The following is a 23,776-nucleotide window of genomic DNA, read 5'->3' on the forward strand; positions in this document are numbered from 1 at the left end:
GGAGACTAAGAACTAAACCAAAGCATAGTTCAGTGTACACAAGATGACTATGATGACCTTAAGTCTAAGGATACTTGTACAATTATCACTATGTGAACAACTGCTGACACGTGAGTGAACTCCATCAGTTGTTCAGCTGGGCGAGTCATGTTCAGTGAACTTATTCTATAATAAGCACCTACATACTAGCTATAGTGTCACCACACAAATGTCTATGAGAAAAGACATCCTTCATAATGAAGCAAGCATAGTATGTACCGATCTCTGCGGATTATTAATTACCAGTTAGTAATCCTATGACCAGGAACTATTTAAGTTTAGAGTTATCATCTTTTAGGTCTCACTATTATGATCTCATCATAATCCATAAAAAGCTTTACTCTAAACTATGGTATATCTTATTTAAACACTTAAATAGATAAAGCCCGTAATAAAAAACAAAACAAGTCATTTATTAATATCAATGAAATCAAAACAGATTACACAGGAAGTTATTCCTAAATCCTAATACATGATTGAACTTAGGACATATTCCTTTCAATCTCCCACTTGTACTAAAGCCAATCACTCTGGTATCTAATACCCATCTTGTCTTTATGACGATCAAAGTGACTTTTATAAAGTAGCTTTGTGAGTGGGTCTGCTATGTTGTTATGTGTGTCAACTTTAATTCAATACAACACAAGAAATGTTATCGCGCTCCCACTAACCCTTTTGTAGACACATGGTTCATCTACATTTTGATAAAACCAAACTCTTTGATTGTCTCATCAAAACGGATGTTCCATCTATGAGAAGCTTGCTTTAAACCACATATGGTTCGCAGCAGCTTACACACTAGGTTTTCATTTCCCTTGGAAAGAAAACCATCTGGCCATTTTCCAGATCTCATAGTCGTAGTAAGCAGCAATCGCAAGCAAAATCCGAACTGATTTTAACAGGGCTACAGGTAAAAGGTTTCATCAAAGTCAATCCATTGCCTTTGTTTGAATCATTTTGCCACAAGCCTGGCCTTATAGGTCTCCACCTGCCCATCTGCTCTAATCATTCTTTCGTATACCGTATACATAGATTCCATTCCGGATTTCATGGCACTTTGCCATTTCTCTGAGTCAACACTACTCATAGCCTCATTATAGGTTACAGGGTCGTCATCATCAATGATCGACAACTCATTGTCATTCTTAATGACAAGGCCATAATACCTCTCAGGTTGGCGAGACACTTTCCCTGATCTATGAATGGGCTGTTCCATAAAAGGTTGTTCAGTCAGAACAGGTGTTTCCACTTGATCTGTAGTAGTTTGTGCTTCTTGAACTTCATCAAGTTCAATTTTGCTCCCACTGTTTCCTTTAAGGATAAACTGCTTTTCCAAGAAGGTAGCATGTCTGGAGACAAACACCCGATGATCGGTGTAAAAGTAATACCCTAAAGTCTCTTTAGGATATCCCACAAAACTACATTTTACGGATCGATATTCCAGCTTATCTGGGTCAACTTACTTGACATAAGTTGGACATCCCCAAATCTTAACGTGTTTAAGACTCGGTTTCCTTTCTTTCCATATCTCATACGGAGTTTGAGGAACAGATTTGGAAAGTACCTTATTCAGTAAATATGCTGAGGTTTCCAATGCATAACCCCATAGGAATACTGGAAGATTTGCATAGCTCATCATGGACCGAACTATGTCTAACAAAGTTCAATTTCTCCTTTCAGATACCAATCTGGAGGCGTCCACTGGGAGACTATACCATTTACTTTGAGATAATCCAGAAACTCTCCATTCAAGTATTCACCACCTCGATCTAATCGAAGAATTATAATACTATGTTTGGTTTGTTTCTCCACTTCATACTTATATACTTTGAACTTTTCAAAGGCCTCAGACTTGTGTTTCATCAAACACATATCCGAATCTAGATCTATTATCCATGAAAGTAATGAAGTATGAAAATCCACCCATGGCTTGCATAGACATTGGTCCACATACATCTGTGTGTACCATTCCTAGCAAATTTGCAGTCCTCTCTCCATGTCTACTAAATGGAGACTGCAGTGCCACTATAAAGTGAGATTTTCATCATCCCTTTTCTTTTATTAGTTTGTTCAATCTGAAGTAAATCATGCTCTATGTCATATACATACAGACCATTATTTAAAGTACCATGTCCATAAAGAATATTATCTCTAAGAATAGAACATTCATTATTCTCAATAATAAATGAAAATCCAGCCAAGACTAACATGGGAATAATATTCCTCACAATTGAGGGAACAGAATAACAATTATTTAAAATAATAGTCTTGCCCGTAGGTGTATGTAAATGAAATGATTCTACATCTTCAGCAGCAACTCTTGCTCCATTTCCCATCAGTAGAATCACCTCCTCTTCCTCAAGAGTCCTACTTCTCCTTAGTCCCTGCAACAAATTGCAGATATGAGAACCACAGGCGGTATCTAATACCCAAGTAGAAATTTGATTTAATGACATATTCACTTCAATCATGAACATACCTGAATCAGAAGTGGTAGTCTCACTACCCTTCTTCTTCTTCAATTCTGCAAGGTAAACCTTGCAGTTTCTCTTCCAGTGCCCCACCTTGTTACAGTGAAAGCAAACAACTTTGCTCTTGGGGTCTTCAGCTTTTGGTGGAACCGGCGTTTTCTCACCTACTTTCTTCTTCTTGGAAGGTTTCCTCTTCCTTTTCTTAGGATTCGAACCTTCACCAATTAGAAGAACAGAACTCTTCTTAGGGGGAAAATTCGATTCCGCAGTCTTCAACATGTTGCGGAGTTCAGGCAGGCTGACATCCAACTTATTCATGTGAAAGTTCACAACAAACTGCTTGAACGAACTCGGAAGCGATTGCAAGACCAAGTCTTGGCTCAGCTCCCCATCCATGGCAAAACCAAGTTGTCCAAGACGTTCAATCAAATTGATCATCTTAAGTACATGGTCATTCACAGATGATCCCTCAGACATCCTACAACCGAACAGCTCCTTCGATATCTCATATCGAGCTGTCCTCCCTGCCACATCATACAACTCTTTTAGATGCATGAGGATAGTGTGAGCATCCATATGCTCATGTTGCTTCTGCAGCTCAATGTTCATGAAAGCTAGCATGATGTATTGAGCAACATTTGCATCATCTATCCACTTACGATACACAACATGTTCATCATTATGCGCATCGCTAGCAGGTTCAGTAGGCTTAGGTGAGTCAATCACGTATTCCAGCTTCTCAATCCAGCGAACAATTCTCAAGTTTCGAAGCCAGTCAACATAATTAGGACCAGTCAACTTGTGAGCATCCAGTATGCTCCTGAGTGATAGTGCAGAAGACATAATGTATGTTGTAAATCTGTAAATGATAAACACATAACAACACTTAGCAAATATTCGATTTCATTTTAAAACACTATATGAATCGGGTCTTTATTCATAAGTGGCTCCCACTAGTTTATCTAATTTATTCAACCCCCTACGTGAAAAATTAAGCATTCATAATGCTAGTGGGAATAGGGATCCTACATTCCATTACACAACCCCGGCTGTGGCACGAACCGCCATGTAATGTTCAATAGGAAGACAACTCTTGTCAATTACATCTTATGTTATTCCCTAATCAAACTTTAGCCTCCTGAATAATTGAGTCATGGTTGTGGCACGATAAACTCAATATTCTAAGTCAAGTCTAACCCAACATTCCGTACAGTTGAATCAGTCCCCAAAGGCCCACGGCTGTGGCACGTAATGACCTTTAGATTCTTATTCAATGTACACATCTCTATGTAATAGACAAGTATTTCTTATTTCGAAATCAAAGCCCTCGGCTGTAGCACGAACCGACAATGATTCAAAAATAAGAACTACTTTTCTATCATGTTGGAAGGCTATGACCGACACAAGCCCGTTGTGTCATTGGCCAATTATTACTTGATATTATTTAATTTTAGAGGGATTATATTACGTTACAATCGTAATCATATTATAAATAGATTCTTCCTTTTAAATTAAATATTTCAAATCAATAATCAATAATCAGATGATTCCCAGATCGGGTGGAGCATTGTCAAGAGGCGTCACTTAATAACCCTTTCTTACAGATAGAAATCTGTTGTTGACAGAATCATCCTTTCTCTCATATCGAAAATTCATATTCAATTACGTGTTTCATAAACACAAGAATCTCATGATTGTATTCATAATATTATTATTAAGGTTATGAAACACTTTCACTATACTAGGTTGTCTAACAAACGCCTTATGTTCATTTAAGTTCACCTAAATCTATCATCGCATGATAAACTAAGCATATATCACATATATCAACATGAATAAACATCAAGGTAGGCATGTAACATCATCTAGCATATTGGTCTAAGCATTATACATATCTATGTATCACATGAAGCATTTAAAAGCAGTTAAAATGGTTGAAAATAGCTTTAAAACACTTTCAGAAATATAAACAGTTCAAAACTTTTATATAAACTAAAATTAATCACTTTATTAGATCCGTCTCGGAAAAACGAATCCAACGGTATATTGCACGCCCAAAACGGAGTTACGAAACTCCCAGAAAAACAAATTTAATGTGGACAGTCGGGCTATAACGCATTACAGGAACGCGTTACAAGCCCTGTAACGCATTCCGGTGATGCGTTACAACCCTTTTAAGCTATTAAAAGGTGTAACGCATTCCATGAATGCACCACAGGGTGTAACACATTCCCCGAATGCGCGACAACCCCCCGCGCGCGCGTGCGCCACACGCGCCTGCAGCAGCCGCCTGACAGCTTTCTCGATCGCCGTGCCTGTCCTTTTTCTGCCGTACCTGTTCTTTTACTGTACCTTTTCCGTGCATTTAACACACAACAGCAGATGTATAATATATATACTTACTTACAATGCATATATATATATATATCTTTATTTAATTACGAATTTTAATTGCAACAACTTCAAAAATTCATAATAAAAAATCTATACATCATAAAATTATGAAAAAAAATACCCAGACGATCTATAACACTTGTAGAATCCAGATCAACATTCAAAATAATTCTGAGAAACGATTTCTCATCAGACAAAATTAATCCATGATATAACTTGTAAAAATCATAATTAATTCATACAAGCACATAAAATTCTGAAATTTTTACCACAGATCTATATGCATAAAACCTAAGCTCTGATACCAGTGTTGGATTTTAATCGCAACGGAGGCATGGTAAAACACTTTTACACATATAAAATCCAAATAAAAGCATATAAATCGTGGTAAAAACATAGGGATCGATTACTAACCTTTAATAAGCGATCCAAAAGCAACGATCGGAGATTCTTAGCAGCTGCTCCTCAAACGTGAAGCACTCCACCGGTATCCACCAAGAAAACGACGTTAAGGAGGAGGAGGAGGTGGAGAGAATTAGGTTTTATAAAATTTTGGGGTTAGAATAAAAATAGGGTTTATAATAGTATATTTATAGGCAAAATTTTCAGTTGAAATTTTCCCATAAAATATTATTATTATTATTAACCCATTTATTATTCTTATTAATAATTAAAACACCTTTTAATTATTAATCCTTTTTCTAAACACTTTAGAAATAATTCTCTCTCTTGATTTAATTTCCAAAAATTAAATCCTTTAATTAATAATATTAAGAACTTTTCTTAATTAATTTATAATCAATTAAATCTCATTTGATCAATTATTAAATTTGCCAATTAATTATTTATTTCATAAATAAATAATTATTAACCATTATTAATTAATTCCTCCACCATTAAATTATTCTCTTTTTATGGTGTGGCCCTTTAGGTTCAATATTAAGCCGGTAGTAGAAATAAATAATAATAAAACTATTTTATCATTATTTATATAAATTATCTAATTTATTAAATATGATTAATTAACTAATCACATTTATTCTACATCGTGAGGGATACTTCTCAGCATATCGCGACTATCCGGATAATACGAATTCACTGCTTAGAATACCAAGAACCTATTCAGTGAATAGTTACCGTACAATAAACTCCTTCTACCCTACAATGTCCCGATTAAATACAAGGCATGGATCTCGTGTCAAGCCTATCTAATTTAATCACATGCTTACCATTTACTATGCTTAGTTCTATGCAAATTAGAAACTCCTTTCTAATTTCATTCACTCTGGCCAGAGATTCCTGAACTAGCATAAGTGGATCAGCCTTGAACATTCGCTTCCTTCACGGGAAGGGGTAGATCCTTTATTGATCATACACTATCTTCGTGTACAAATTCCTATACCCAGTAGAGCCCTAATAATTGTTCATGGAGACTAAGAACTAAACCAAAGCATAGTTCAATGTACATAAGATGACTATGATGACCTCAAGTCTAAGGATACTTGTACAATTATCACTATGTGAACAACTGCTGACACGTGAGTGAACTCCATCAGTTGTTTAGCTGGGCGAGTCATGTTCAGTGAACTTATTCTATAATAAGCACCTACATACTAGCTATAGTGTCACCACACAAATGTCTATGAGAAAAGACATCCTTCATAATGAAGCAAGCTTAATATGTACCGATCTCTGCGGATTATTAATTACCAGTTAGTAATCCTACGACCAGGAACTATTTAAGTTTAGAGTTATCATCTTTTAGGTCTCACTATTATGATCTCATCATAATCCATAAAAAGCTTTACTCTAAACTATGGTATATCTTATTTAAACACTTAAATAGATAAAGCCCGTAATAAAAACAAAACAAGTCTTTTATTAATATCAATGAAATCAAAACAGATTCCACAAGAAGTTATTCCTAAATCCTAATACATGATTGGACTTAGGACATATTCCTTTCACGAGACTCGTACCCGATTTACAAGATTAATTTTTAAAATAATTTTTTCGACGATCCAACCATACGGATGTTAAGGTATATCAATTTTAGTCATATGAAAAATTATTAACACATTTGAAATTCATCTTGCATGTCAGGATTAGAAAAATCCAGTAAAGGCTCTCAACACAAAGACTCGTTCCCTATTTACCAGATTAAATTTTTAATGATTTATTTGACGATCCAACCGTACGGATGTTAAGATATATCTATTGTAGTTAAATGAAAAAATTATTAAAAAATTTGATATTCATCTTGCATGTCAGGATTAGAAAAATCGAGTAAAGGTACCACTTCAGACAACGAGACTCATTCCTGATTTACAAGATTAATTTTTAAAATGCTTTTTTCGATGATCCAACCGTACGAATATTAAGATATATCAATTTTAGTCATATGAAAAAATTATTAAAAAATTTGAAATTCATCTTGCATCTCAGGATTAGAAAAATCCAGTAAAAGTACCCCTCCATACAACGAGACTCGTTCCCTATTTACAAGATTATTTTTAAAATAATTTTTTCGATGATCCAACCGTACGGATGTTATGATATATATATTATAGTCATATGAAAAAATATTAAAATGTTTGAAATTCATCTTGCATGTCCGGATTCGAAAAATCGAGTAAAAGTATCTCTTCCGACAACGAGCCTCATTCGTGATTTACAAGATTGACTTTTAAAATGATTTTTTTGACGATCCAACCGTACGGATGTTAATATATATCACTTTTAGTCATATGAAAATTTATTAACACATTTGAAATTTATATTGCATGTCAGGAATAGAAAAATCCAGTTAAAGCTCCCGACAACGAGACTCATTCCCTATTTACAAGATTAATTTTTTAATGATTCTTTCGACGATCCAACCGTACGGATGTTAATATATATCTATTGTAGTCAAATGAAAAAATTATTAAAAATTTTGATATTCATCTTGCATGTCAGGATTAGAAAAATGGAGTAAAAGTACCTCTTCCGACAAGGAGACTCGTTCCTGATTTACAAGATTAATTTTTAAAATGCTTTTTTCGATGATCCAACCGTACGGATGTTAAGATATATTAATTTTATTCATATGAAAAAATTATTAACAAAATTGAAATCCATCTTGCATGTCAGGATTAGAAAAATCCAGTAAAAGTACCCCTCGCGACAACGAGACTCGTACCCGATTTACAAGATTAATTTTTAAAATAATTTTTTCGACGATCCAACCATACGGATGTTAAGATATATCAATTTTAGTCAAATGAAAAATTATTAACATATTTGAAATTCATCTTGCATGTCAGGATTAGAAAAATCCAGTAAAAGCTCCCGAGAACGAGACTCGTTCCCTATTTACAAGATTAATTCTTTTAATGATTTTTTCGACCATCCAACCGTACGGATGTTAAGATATATCTAGTGTAGTCAAATGAAAAAATTATTAAAAAATTTGATATTCATCTTGCATGTTAGGATAACAAAAATCGAGTAAAAGTACCACTTCAAACAACAAGATTCGTTCCTGATTTACAAGATTAATTTTTAAAATGCTTTTTTCGATGATCCAACCGTACGGATGTTAAGATATATCTATATTAGTCTTATGAAAAAATTATTAAAAAATTTGAAATTCATCTTGCATGTTAGGATTAGAAAAAACCAGTAAAAGTACCCGTACCGACAACGAGACTCGTTCTCGATTTATAAGATTATTTTTAAAATAATTTTTTCGATGATCCAACCATACGGATGTTATGATATATCTATATTAGTCATATGACAAAATTATTAAAAAATTTGAAATTTATCTTGCATGTTAGGATTCGAAAAATCGAGTAAAAGTACCATTTCCGACAACGAGACTCATTCCTGTTTTACAAAATTGATTTTTAAAATGATTTTTTCAACGATCCAACCGTACGGATGTTAAGATATATCAAATTTAGTCATATGAAAAATTATTAACACATTTGAAATTCATCTTGTATGTTAGGAATAGAAAAATCCAGTTAAAGCTCCCGACAACGAGACTCATTCCCTATTTACAAAATTAATTTTTTTAATGATTTTTTTGACGATCCAACTATACGGATGCTAAGATATATCAATTTTAGTCATATGAAAAAATTATTAGCAAAATTGAAATCCATCTTGCATGTCAGGATTAGAAAAATCCAGTAAAAGTACTTCTCCCAACAAAGAGACTCGTACCCCATTTACAAGATCAATTTTTACAATAATTTTTTCGACGATCCAACCATACGGATGTTAAGGTATATCAATTTTAGTCATATGAAAAATTATTAACACATTTGAAATTCATCTTGTATGTCAGGATTAGAAAAATCCAGTAAAGGCTCCCGACACAGAGACTCGTTCCCTATTTACCAGATTAATTTTTTAATGATTTTTTCGACGATCCAACCGTACGGATGTTAAGATATATCTATTGTAGTCAAATGATAAAATTATTAAAAAATTTGATATTCATCTTGCATGTCTGGATTAGAAAAATCGAGTAAAAGTACCACTTAAGACAACGAGACTCGTTCCCGATTTACAAGATTATTTTTAAAATAATTTTTTCGATGATCCAACCATACGGATGTTATGATATATCTATTATGGTCATATGAAAAAGATATTAAAAATTTTGAAATTCATCTTGCATGTCCGGATTCGAAAAATCGAGTAAAAGTATCACTTCCGACAACGAGGCTTATTCCTGATTTACAAGATTGACTTTTAAAATGATTTTTTTGACGATCCAACCGTACATATGTTAATATATATCAATTTTAGTCATATGAAAAATTATTAACACATTTGAAATTCATCTTGCATGTCAGGAATAGAAAAATCCAGTTAAAGCCCCCGACAACGAGACTCGTTCCCTATTTACAAGATTAATTTTTTTAATGATTTTTTCGACGATCCAACCGTACGGATGTTAATATATATCTATTCTAGTCAAATGAAAAAATTATTAAAAAATTTGATATTCATCTTGCATGTCAGGATTCGAAAAATCGAGTTAAAGTACCACTTCCGACAACGAGACTCATTCCTGATTTACAAGATTAATTTTTAAAATGATTTTTTCGACGATCCAACCGTACAGATGTTAAGATATAACAATTTTATTCATATAAAAAAATTATTAAAAAATTTGAAATTCATCTTGCATGTCAGGATTGGAAAAATCCAGTAAAAGTATCTCTCCCGACAACGAGACTCGTACCCGATTTACCAGATTAATTTTAAAATAATTTTATCGACGATCCAACCATACGGATGTTAAGGTATATCAATTTTATTCATATGAAAAATTATTAACACATTTGAAATTCATCTTGCATGTCAGGATTAGAAAAATCCAGTAAAGGCTCCCGACACAGAGACTCGTTCCCTATTTACCAGATTAATTTTTTAATGATGTTTTCGACGATCCAACCGTACGGATGTTAAGATATATCTATTGTAGTCAAATGAAAAAATTATTAAAAAATTTGATATTCATCTTGCATGTCAGGATTAGAAAAATCGAGTAAAAGTACCATTTAAGACAACGAGACTCGTTCCCGATTTACAAGATTATTTTTAAAATAATTTTTTCGATTATCCAACCATACAGATGTTATGATATATCTATTATAGTCATATAAAAAAATATGAAAAATTTTGAAATTCATCTTGCATGTCCGGATTCGAAAAATTGAGTAAAAGTATCACTTCCGACAACGAGGCTCATTCCTGATTTACAAGATTGACTTTTCAAATGATTTTTTTGACGATCCAACCGTACGGATATTAATATATATCAATTTTAGTCATATGAAAAATTATTAATACATTTGAAATTCATCTTGCATGTCAGGAATAGAAAAATCCAGTTAAAGCTCCCGACAACGAGACTCATTCCCTATTTACAAAATTAATTTTTTTAATGATTTTTTCGACGATCCAACCGTACAGATGTTAATATATATCTATTCTAGTCAAATGAAAAAAATATTAAAAAATTTGATATTCATCTTGCATGTCAGGATTAGAAAATTCGAGTAAAAGTACCACTTCCGACAAGGAGACTCGTTCCTAATTTACAAGATTAATTTTTAAAATGCTTTTTTCGATGATCCAACCGTACGGATGTTAAGATATATTAATTTTAGTCATATGAAAAAATTATTAACAAAATTGAAATCCATCTTGCATGTCAGATTAGAAAAATCCAGTAAAAGTACCCCTCTCGACAACGAGACTCGTACCCGATTTACAAAATTAATTTTTAAAATAATTTTTTCGACGATCCACCTATACGGATGTTAAGATATATTAATTTTAGTCAAATGAAAAATTACTAACACATTTAAAATTCATCTTGCATGTCAGGATTAGAAAAATCCAGTAAAAGCTCCCGACAACGAGACTCGTTCCCTATTTACAAGATTAATTTTTTTAATGATTTTTTTTGACGATCCAACCGTACGGATGTTAAGATATATCTAGTGTAGTCAAATGAAAAAATTATTAAAAAATTTTATATTCATCTTGCATGTCAGGATTAGAAAAATTGAGTAAAAGTACCACTTCAGATAACAAGATTCGTTCCTGATTTACAAGATTAATTTTTAAAATGCTTTTTTCGATGATCCAACCGAACGGATGTTAAGATATATCAATTTTAGTCATATGAAAAAATTATTGAAAAATTTGAAATTCATCTTGCATGTCAGGATTAGAAAAATCCAGTAAATGTACCCCTTCTGACAACGAGACTCGTTCTCGATTTACAAGATTATTTTTAAAATAATTTTTTTGATGATCCAACCGTACGGATGTTATGATATATCTATTATAGTCATATGAAAAAATTATTAAAAGTTTTGAAATTCATCTTGCATGTTAGGATTCGAAAAATCGAGTAAAAGTACCACTTCCGACAACGAGACTCATTCCAGTTTTACAAGGTTGATTTTTAAAATGATTTTTTCGACGATCCAACCATACGGATGTTAAGATATATCAATTTTAGTCATATGAAATTTTTTTAACACATTTGAAATTCATCTTGCATGTCAGGAATAGAAAAATCCAGTTAAAGCTCCCGACAACGAGACTCGTTTCCTATTTACAAGATTAATTTTTGTAATGATTTTTTCGACGATCCAACCGTACGGATGTTAATTTAGATCTATTATAGTCAAATGAAAAAAATATTAAAAAATTTGATATTCATCTTGCATGTTAGGATTAGAAAAATCGAGTAAAAGTACCACTTCCCACAACGAGACTCGTTCCTGATTTACAAGATTAATTTTTAAAATGCTTTTTTTCGATGATCCAACTGTACGGATGTTAAGATATATCAATTTTAGTCATATGAAAAAATTATTAACAAAATTGAAATCCATCTTGCATGTCAGGATTAGAAAAATCCAGTAAAAGTACCCCTCCCGACAACGAGACTCGTACCCGATTTACATGATTAATTTTTAAAATAATTTTTTCGACGATCCAACCATATGGATGTTAAGATATATCAATTTTAGTCACATGAAAAATTATTAACACATTTGAAATTCATCTTGCATGTCAGGATTAGAAAAATCCAGTAAAAGCTCCCGACAACGAGACTCGTTCCCTATTTACAAGATTAATTTTTTAATGATTTTTTCGAAGATCCAACCGTACGGATGTTAAGATATATCTATTGTAGTCAAGTGAAAAAATTATTAAAAAAATTTGATATTCTTCTTGCAGGTCAGGATTCGAAAAATCGAGTAAAAGTACCACTTACGACAACGAGACTCATTCCTGATTTACAAGATTAATTTTTAAAATGATTTTTTCGACGATCCAACCATATGGAAGTTAAGATATATCAATTTTAGTCATATGAAAAAATTATTAAAAAATTTGAAATTCATCTTGCATGTCAGGATTAGAAAAATCCAGTAAAAGTACCTCTCCCGACAACGAGACTCGTACCCGATTTACAAGATTAATTTCTAAAATAATTTTTTCGACGATCCAACTATACGGATGCTAAGATATATCAATTTTATTCATATGATTTTTTTTAACAAAATTGAAAAGCATCTTGCATGTCAGGATTAGAAAAATCCAGTAAAAGTACCTCTCCCGACAACGAGACTCGTACCCGATTTACAAGATTAATTTTTAAAATAATTTTTTCGACGATCCAACCATACGGATGTTAAGGTATATCAATTTTAGTCATATGAAAAATTATTAATACATTTGAAATTCATCATGCATGTCAGGATTAGAAAAATCCAGTAAAGGCTCCCGACAATGAGACTCGTTCCCTATTTACAAGATTAATTTTTTAATGATTTTTTCGATGATCCAACCGTAAGGATGTTAAGATATATCTATTGTAGTCAAATGAAAAAATTATTAAAAAATTTGATATTCATCTTGCATGTCAGGATTCGAAAAATTGAGTAAAAGAACCACTTCCGACAACGAGACTCATTTCTGATTTACAAGATTAATTTTTAAAATTATTTTTTCGACAATCCAACCGTACGGATGTTAAGATATATCAATTTTAGTCATATGAAAAAATTATTAAAAAATTTGAAATTCATCTTGCATGTCAGGATTAGAAAAATCCAGTAAAAGTACCTCTCCCGACAACGAGACTTGTACCCGATTTACAAGATTAATTTTTAAAATAATTTTATCGGCGATCCAACTATACGGATGCTAAGATATATTAATTTTAGTCATATAAAAAAATTATTAGCAAAATTGAAATCCATCTTGCATGTCAGGATTAGAAAAATCAAGTAAAAGTACTTCTCCCAACAACGAGACTCATACCCGATTTACAAGTTCAATTTTTAAAATAATTTTTTCGATGATCCAACCATACGGATGTTAAGATATATCAATTTTAGTCAAATGAAAAATTATTAACACATTTGAAATTCATCTTGCATGTCAGGATTAGAAAAATCCAGTAAAGGCTCCCGACACAGAGACTCGTTCCCTATTTACCAGATTAATTTTTTAATGATGTTTTCGACGATCCAACCGTACGGATGTTAATATATATCTATTGTAGTCAAATGAAAAAATTATTAAAAAATTTGATATTCATATTGCATGTCAGGATTAGAAAAATCGAGTAAAAGTACCACTTAAGACAACGAGACTCGTTCCCGATTTACAAGATTATTTTTAAAATAAGTTTTTAGATTATCCAACCGTACGGATGTTATGATATATCTATTATAGTCATATGAAAAAAATATGAAAATTTTTGAAATTCATCTTGCATGTCCGGATTCAAAAAATCGAGTAAAAGTATCACTTCCGACAACGAGGCTCATTCCTGATTTACAAGATTGACTTTTCAAATGATTTTTTTGACGATCCAACCGTACGGATGTTAATATATATCAATTTTAGTCATATGAAAAATTATTAACACATTTGAAATTCATCTTGCATGTCAGGAATAGAAAAATCCAGTTAAAGCTCCCAACAACGAGACTCGTTCCCTATTTACAAGATTAATTTTTTTAATGATTTTTCGATGATCCAACCGTACGGATGTTAATATATATCTATTCTAGTCAAATGAAAAAATTATTAAAAAATTTGATATTCATCTTGCATGTCAGGATTAGACAAATCGAGTAAAAGTACCACTTCCGACAAGGAGACTCGTTCCTGCTTTACAAGATTAATTTTTAAAATGCTTTTTTCGATGATCCAACCGTACGGATGTTAAGATATATTAATTTTAGTCATATGAAAAAATTATTAACAAAATTGAAATCCATCTTGCAAGTCATATTAGAAAAATACAGTAAAAGTACCCCTCTCGACAACGAGACTCGAACCCGATTTACAAAATTAATTTATAAAATAATTTTTTCGACGATCCACCCATACGGATGTTAAGATATATTAATTTACTCAAATGAAAAATTACTAACAAATTTGAAATTCATCTTGCATGTCAGGATTAGAAAAATCCAGTAAAAGCTCCCGACAATGAGACTCGTTCCCTATTTACAAGATTAATTTTTTTAATGATTTTTTCGACGATCCAACCGTACGGATGTTAAGATATATCTAGTGTAGTCAAATGAAAAAATTATAAAAAAATTTGATATTCATCTTGCATGTCAGGATTAGAAAAATCGAGTAAAAGTACCACTTCAGATAACAAGATTCGTTCCTGATTTACAAGATTAATTTTTAAACTGCTTTTTTCAATGATCCAACCGTACGGATGTTAAGATATATCAATTTTAGTCATATGAAAAAATTATTGAAAAATTTGAAATTCATCTTGCATGTCAGGATTAGAAAAATCCAGTAAATGTACCCCTCCTAACAACAAGACTCGTTCTCGATTTACAAGAATATTTTTAAAATAATTTTTTCGATGATCCAACCGTACGGATGTTATGATATATCTATTATAATCACATGAAAAAATTATTAAAATTTTTGAAATTCGGCTTGCATGTTAGGATTCGAAAAATCGAGTAAAAGTACCACTTTCGACAACGAGACTCATTCCAGTTTTACAAGGTTGATTTTTAAAATGATTTTTTCGACGATCCAACCGTACGCATGTTAAGATATATCAATTTTAGTCATATGAAAAATTGTTAACACATTTTAAATTCATCTTGCATGTCAGGAATAGAAAAATCCAGTTAAAGCTCCCGACAACGAGACTCGTTCCCTATTTACAAGATTAATTTTTTTAATAATTTTTTCGATGATCCAACTGTACAGATGTTAATATAGATCTATTATAGTCAAATGAAAAAATTATTAAAATAATTTGATATTCATCTTGCATGTTAGGATTAGAAAAATCGAGTAAAAGTACCACTTCCCACAACAAGACTCGTTCCTGATTTACAAGATTAATTTTTAAAATGCTTTTTTTCGATGATCCAACCGTACGGATGTTAAGATATATCAATTTTAGTCATATGAAAAAATTATTAACAAAATTGAAATCCATCTTGCATGTCAGGATTAGAAAAATCCAGTAAAAGTACCCCTCCCTACAACGAGACTCGTACCCGATTTACAAGATTAATTTTTAAAATAATTTTTTCGACGATCCAACCATATGGATGTTAAGATATATCAATTTTAGTCACATGAAAAATTATTAACACATTTGAAATTCATCTTGCATGTCAGGATTAGAAAAATCCAATAAAAGCTCCCGACAACGAGACTCGTTCCCTATTTACAAGATTAATTTTTTAATAATTTTTTTGAAGATCCAACCATACGGATGTTAAGATATATCTATTGTAGTCAAATGAAAAAATTATTAAAAAATTTGATATTCTTCTTGCATGTCAGGATTCGAAAAATCGAGTAAAAGTACCACTTCCGACAACGAGACTCATTCCTGATTTACAAGATTAATTTTTAAAATGATTTTTTCGACGATCCAACCATACGGAAGTTAAGATATATCAATTTTAGTCATATGAAAAAATTATTAAAAAATTTGAAATTCATCTTGCATGTCAGGATTAGAAAAATCGAGTAAAAGTACCTCTCCCGACAACGAGACTCGTACCCGATTTACAAGATTAATTTCAAAAATAATTTTTTCGACGATCCAACTATACGGATGCTAAGATATATCAATTTTATTCATAAGAAATTTTTTTTAACAAAATTGAAAACCATCTTGCATGTCAGGATTAGAAAAATCCAGTAAAAGTACTTCTCCCGACAACGAGACTCGTACCCGATTTACAAGATTAATTTTTAAAATAATTTTTTCGACGATCCAACTATACGGATGTTAAGGTATATCAATTTTAGTCATATGAAAAATTATTAATACATTTGAAATTCATCTTGCATGTCAGGATTAGAAAAATCCAGTAAAGGCTCCCGACAATGAGACTCGTTCCCTATTTACAAGATTAATTTTTTAATGATTTTTTCGATGATCCAACCGTAAGGATGTTAAGATATATCTATTGTAGTCAAATGAAAAAATTATTAAAAAAATTGATATTCATCTTGCATGTCAGGATTCGAAAAATCGAGTTAAAGTACCACTTCCGACAACGAGACTCATTCATGATTTACAAGATTAATTTATAAAATGATTTTTTTGACGATCCAACCGTACGGATGTTAAGATATAACAATTTTAGTCATATGAAAAAATTATTAAAAAATTTGAAATTCATTTTGCATGTCAGGATTGGAAAAATCTAGTAAAAGTATCTCTCCCGACAACGAGACTCTTACCCGATTTACCAGATTAATTTTTAAAATAATTTTATCGACGATCCAACCGTACGGATGTTAAGATATATCAATTTTAGTCATATGAAAAATTATTAACACATTTGAAATTCATCTTGCATGTCAGGATTAGAAAAATCCAGTAAAAGCTCCCGACAACGAGACTCGTTCCCTATTTACAAGTTTAATTTTTTTAATGATTTTTTCGACGATCCAACCGTACGGATGTTAAGATATATCTATTGTAGTCAAATGAAAAAATTATTAAAAAATTGATATTAATCTTGCATGTCAAGATTAGAAAAATCGAGTAAAAGTACCACTTCCGACAACGAAACTTGTTCCTGATTTACAAGATTAATTTTTAAAATGTTTTTTTCGATGATCCAACTATACGGATGTTAAGATCTATCAATTTTAGTCATATGAAAAAATTATTAAAAAAATTGAAATTCATCTTGTATGTCAGGATTAGAAAAATCCAGTAAAAGTACCCCTCCCGACAACGAGACTCGTTCCCGATTTACAAGATTATTTTTAAAATAATTTGTTCGACGATCCAACCGTACGAATGTTATTATATATCTATTATAGCCATATGAAAAAATTATTAAAAATTTTGAAATTCATCTTACATGTCAGGATTAGAAAAATCGAGTAAAAGTATTACTTCTGACAACGAGACTCGTTCCTGATTTACAAGATTAATTTTTAAAATAAATTTTTCGACGATTCAACCGTGCGGATATTAAGATATGTCTATTGTAGCCATATAAAAAAATATTAAAAAAATTGAAATTCATCTTACATATCTGGATTAGAAAAATCCAGTAAAAGTACCCCTCCTAACAACGAGACTCGTTCCCGATTTACAAGATTAATTTTTGAAATGATTTTTTCGACGATCCAACCGTACGGATGTTAAGGTATATCGATTTTAGTCATATGAAAAAATTATTAACACATTTGAAATTAATCTTGCATGTCAGGATTAGAAAAATCCAGTAAAACTCCCGACAACGAGACTCGTTCCGTATTTACAAGATTAATTTTTTAAATGATTTTCTCAATGATCCAACCATACAGATGTTAAGATATATCTATTGTAGTCATATGAAAAAATTATGTTGTATGATTGCAAATATGTTGTAGTAATTAAGATTAACTAGGTATTCATTAAAATCATAATAAACTCTTTATAAACTCCACTCAACACTAAAACCTTAGCATATTGTAAGTTATATTTAGGGTAAAACCTACTCCATTATAACATTATAGTAGTGTCAAAATTTATTCCCACATATTTTATTTATAACTTATTATATGAAAATAAGGAATTTCCTTTTGGAAAAATAATTATATCAAATCTCTATTTAGATATTTAATGTAAAATATAGTAAATACATTTTGTGTAATTTCTATATCAAATTTGGTGTAATTCGTAATTTCTACTAGACATTTGTCTTTATTAATAAAAATAAATTTATTTTCACCATATTTTATTATATCTAAATAAGCTCTTTATTTTTGGAAAGTAAAAATATTATATATTTTTTTAAATATTTAATGTAAGAGATAATATAAATGAACTGGAGTTGACTTAAGAAATAATGTAATTTTGATAGTAATTGTAACACCCCCAAATCCAAGGTCGTGAATTCGGGTTGTTACGATCACTTATTAATTAAATAATTCTCTTTTCACAATATTACTCGACCTTTTATTCAGACTCACACACACACAGGTTATATGCTTGGAAACATTATTAAATAAATCATTTCCACTTATCTACCTGACGGGGCTGGCGCACAAAAAGCCTACGGAACTCACGAGCGTTCCTTACCCGCCTAAGGACAACAGTCCTGGTCTGATCCATGCTGGTAGTCTGTTGTGATATGATATATAAAAGCAAGGGTGAGCATTAAAGCTCAGCAAGGTATATATCCCCATAATTAAGTATGTAAGGATAAATAAAACCAATAATTATACTTTGTATCTCCAAAGCGTTCTGAAAGTTTATATGCTTATCAAATTTATAAAATTCTCAAAATCAACTACAATAGTATATCCACTGAATACTTGTATTCATCTCCTTCTCAAAATCATTTTATACTCGTACTCATTTTATTTCAAAATCTCAAGATGTTACTCGAACCAAGATTCTCATATGGGTGTGATATATATTCGTCAACATCCCAATTTAAAACTCAGCCTTATCGGCAGATTTCTCAAATGGATTTGATATATAATCATCAACATCCTTATTTAAAACTCAGCCTTATCGGCTCTCTGTTGTATATTTCACAACAGTTTTTCCAAAATGGAAGAAAGGGACTATACTGGAATAAACCACGTATCGGTGATCAGCCAAATACGAAATTTTCTCTACTAGTAGAAGGAATACAAACCTAGCCGCCTTTGGGCTCATCAAGACACTACACGGTGGTTGCCCATTGCCGTGCAAGTCCGAAAGTCAATGGTCACATAGACCATATAACCGTACAATGCGCCACTCCGCGCTTGCATAATGCGCCACTCCGCGCCTGGTCACTGCCCGATACCACTCCGTGCCGGGCAGGCCACATTCCAGTCCCAAAACAGTTATATCTTTTGCTCAAAATCCTTTTTCGAAGAAATAGGTCGTTAAAAGTTGACCTGTAAATAAGATGTTTTATTCATCACTTTTAACTGAATTGATCTTTTGGAGTTGTCGGAGTTTTGAATTTAAAATCATTTTCAAATCCCTATCTGTAGTAGGGTGACACATATATTACTCACTTGTTCTTTATTGAACGAGGAAGCAAAACTCTTATGCTTCTAGACTAAGTTCCCTAAGGTTTTGATAGGTTTCAAATGATTAATCTCTTTCAAGAGTTTTGAATAATTTAGAAAGTACCCTTGGGAACTATGTCTATTTTTAAATAAGTTTTTAGAAGTCCAAAGATATTAAATATCTAAGGTCTCATAATAATCTAATAGGGATTCAATGAATTGATAAAATCTTATAAATAAAATATATCTGTATAAGGTTCAATGAATTGATAAAATCTTAAGTACAAAGTATTTCTAATTAAGGTTCAATGAATTAATAAAAAAAACCTTAAATACAAAATATTTCTGAATAAGGTCCAACGAATGGAGACACCTTAATCAAATAATCAAAACAGGATTTGGTATCCTATAATTGCTCTTTGAATAGTTAAATCTTTATTAAATAACGTGAAATGATTTATAAACTATTCAGTATATTTTTAAATACTTTCTTTATATTTAATAATCCCTTAAGTATCGCTTTATAAAATAATCAATCAAGTAAGGGTGTCCCTTAAATGAATAAACCAATATTTCTCGAAGTTTAAGTCAAAATCTCAATCGTTCGCTTGATATATATATATTACGCGAACGTACTTTGTTTATCGAAATAGAAATCTTTCGCGTTCGGCTCTCTCCGGAATTAAATCGTTATTAAAATATTTCCGACTCCCATTATCCTATATTATATTTGAAATACGTTTCAATTTCTCATACTCGTGTAAAACGAAATTTGTTTTCGTAAACAATCGCATAATTCGTATGCATTGATATCATAGACAAGCATATATACTTGAACTGTAAATCATGACATCAATATCACAACAGTATATATATAGCATGGATAGTATGAGATAGGGTTTCGAAAACTTGCCTCGAGTAATCGAAGTGGTATGGTCTCTGGTGTTTGGTTGGGATCTATAAACAAGAACCAATGGTCTAAGTTAGTACGCGATTAACGTCTCGCTTTTATTAAGCAACTTTCGCAACTACTCAAGTATAACGAATCTCCGATCGTCATATTCTCAACACTTATATTCTCACTTTATAACATGGTCGAGTTTTGAAATCGATCGTTCGTTTTAGAAAGTCCATTTCGAGTTTTAAGCTCGAACGTGAGAAAACGCGCGTCAAAACTAGGTTTTTATGCGTTTCTCGCTTACGCTCTCTTTACCAAAACATTTTTATAAAATCGAAAAATTAATATTTTCTCAAAATTATTTTTGGACATTCTTCTCTACTCTCATATCCATTTTTTATAATTTTTCCAGAATCTCGAAATTATTTTAAGTCCTTCAAAATCACCATGCAAGTGGACTTAAGTGCAGTTGGCTAATCGCAGAAATGTTTTACACTAAAACGACCATAACGCCTAAACCGTAAATCTCCTCATGATGATCTACACATGCATAGAAACTATAAAACAATATCTATCTAGTCATGGCCAGTGGTTTTCAAATTTTAACAATTTTCATGGCCGAATGTCCTGAAGAAAACAGATCAAGTGCAAGAATGCCCAAACTCAATTTCTACTACTTGATCTTAACACAATCACTACCTATAACCATCATAAACACAAGTACTTCTCAAGATCCACCCATATGAACCTTATATGCTCTATATAGTACCACATACATGGATTACAACTCAACATCTCAAGTCTTTAGCAAGAACATAATCAATACAAACTCAAACAAACACAATCCTTTGGATCTTAACACTACAACAAACATAACTCTTAAATTCAACCATAAAACCTTAAAAGGTTGAAAGTTATACCTTCTTGGATACTAGGAAGGTTAGTGCTAGGATGATTGAGGCTTGGTTTGCTTAGAAAACACTTAGAAGGGCTAGATCCTTAAGAAACAAAACAAAGAAACAAGTTAAAATTTCGGAGTTACCTTTCAGCACCTCATTCAAACATTTTTATAAAATTGAAAAAAAATAATTTGAGGCTGAAATTTGGTACGAAGCTTACCCATGATATAGAAAAGCGATGGTAAAAATTTCATGATATTTGAATGAGTATATTTTGAGTTATGAATTTTTCTTTCTCCCTTGCTCAGAAAATCCGAACTGCTGGAATGAAAAATGGGAGAGCTTTAAGTGAGGGAAAAGGGGTTGTTTTCTTTTGTGGCTAAAGTGTGGGAGTGTATAATGAATATATGGGATGTATGCAGCATATTTGACAATAATTTGGCAAAGGTATGGGTTGGTTTGATTGTGTGGTGAAGTGAGAAAAGGGAGAAGTATGGCTTGTGTACTTGTTTGTCTCCCATCACTATTCAACACTATTACACTAACTATTCTAGTTAGCTTCTAATCATCTAGTTACACTCCTAACTACTAGTTAGGACTTGGTTATGCATGGCCAACTTGCATGGGATTTAATTTCTCATTCGTTTATTTATCGTAAACGCAATCGTCGTTCCATTCCGATAGTTTCCACGTATAACGACTTGTTTCGTAGCGATTTCTTTTATCGCTTATAATCCTATAACCAATTCCATTCCTTCTCTTGATCATAGAAATACCTTGATATATTATTTATTTCACGTAGTATTCCCGGTTCTACGCCATTCTTTACGGATACGAAAACACGTAGTATAATTGTGAATCTTCGAATTCCGTCGGCTTTTACATTCACTTATTTTCCTCGATAAACAAGAATATGATCTCGGATTCTCAAAATTCCACTATTCATTTAATGATGATCCCCATACGTATTACTTAATTAGCTCAAGTTACTATTCACAGAAGTTTTAAAATATTACAAAAATCAGGGTTCTTACAGTCTCCCCCCCTTAAAAGGATTCCGTCCCGGAATCAACTCACAAATAGATGGGGGTACCTTTCTCGCAGGTGGCTCTCTAATTCCCAAGTCGACTCCTCGACCTTGGGATGTCTCAATAAGACTCTGAATAGCTTGACACTCTTGTCCCTGAGTACTTGCTCTTTTCAACCAATGATTTCAACTGGTTGCTCAATGTAGGACATATATAGTACTTACTCATGTTTCACTATATTCTTGGTATCCGCATTATACTTTCTCAACATTGGCACATGAAAAACACTATGAACTTGTTGAAGGTTTGGAGGTAAAGCCAATTCGTATGCCACGGTTCTATTTGTCACAAAATCTCAAAGGACCCATATATCGGGAACTCAACTTCCCTTTCTTTCCAAATCTCATCAGTCCTTCCCATGGTGACACTTTCAAAAATACCTGGTCACCCACTTCATACTCTCTGTCTTTTCGTGCTAAGTCGGCATATTTACGTTGTCGGTCTTGGGCTACCGCTAAGCATCCTCTGATCAACTCAACTATGTCCCTCGTTCTTTACACCAAGTCGGGACCTAGTAACTTTCTTTCACCAACTTCATCCCAGTACAAGGGTGAATGGCACCTCCGACCATACAGCGCCTCATGTGGGGGCATTTCTATACTCGCATGATAACTATGATTGTAGGCAAACTCTATCAAAGATAGGTGTTCATCTCAATAACCTTAAAAATCAATTACAAAATTTCTCAACATGTACTCCATTGTCTGAATGATTCACTCACTTTGTCCATCGGTTTGGGGATGGTATGCAATACTCACATTCAGTTTGGTTCATAAGCATTCCTGAAAGCTCCTCAAAAAAATCTGGAGTTGAATCGGGGATCTCTGTCAGATACGATAGCTACAGAGACTCCATGTCTTATCACAATTTCCTTGATGTATAGCTCTGCTAATCTATCCATCATGTAGGTTTTCTTGATTGGAAGAA

General features: G+C 32.2%; 1 long non-coding RNA gene across 1 annotated transcript; it reads right to left on the reverse strand.

Annotated features, from left to right (window-relative positions):
• Nucleotides 1–18,717: 18,717 nt before the first annotated feature.
• On the reverse strand, nt 18,718–22,565 carry LOC141695062 (uncharacterized). The gene is made up of 4 exons (XR_012564262.1): nt 21,982–22,565; nt 21,783–21,860; nt 20,878–20,921; nt 18,718–19,077 (listed from the first exon to the last, which is right to left on the reverse strand). It is a non-coding gene; the product is annotated as an uncharacterized LOC141695062 (long non-coding RNA).
• Nucleotides 22,566–23,776: the final 1,211 nt, after the last annotated feature.

Source organism: Apium graveolens, chromosome 11, assembly GCF_009905375.1.
Source record: "Apium graveolens cultivar Ventura chromosome 11, ASM990537v1, whole genome shotgun sequence".
NCBI lineage: Eukaryota > Viridiplantae > Streptophyta > Magnoliopsida > Apiales > Apiaceae > Apium > Apium graveolens.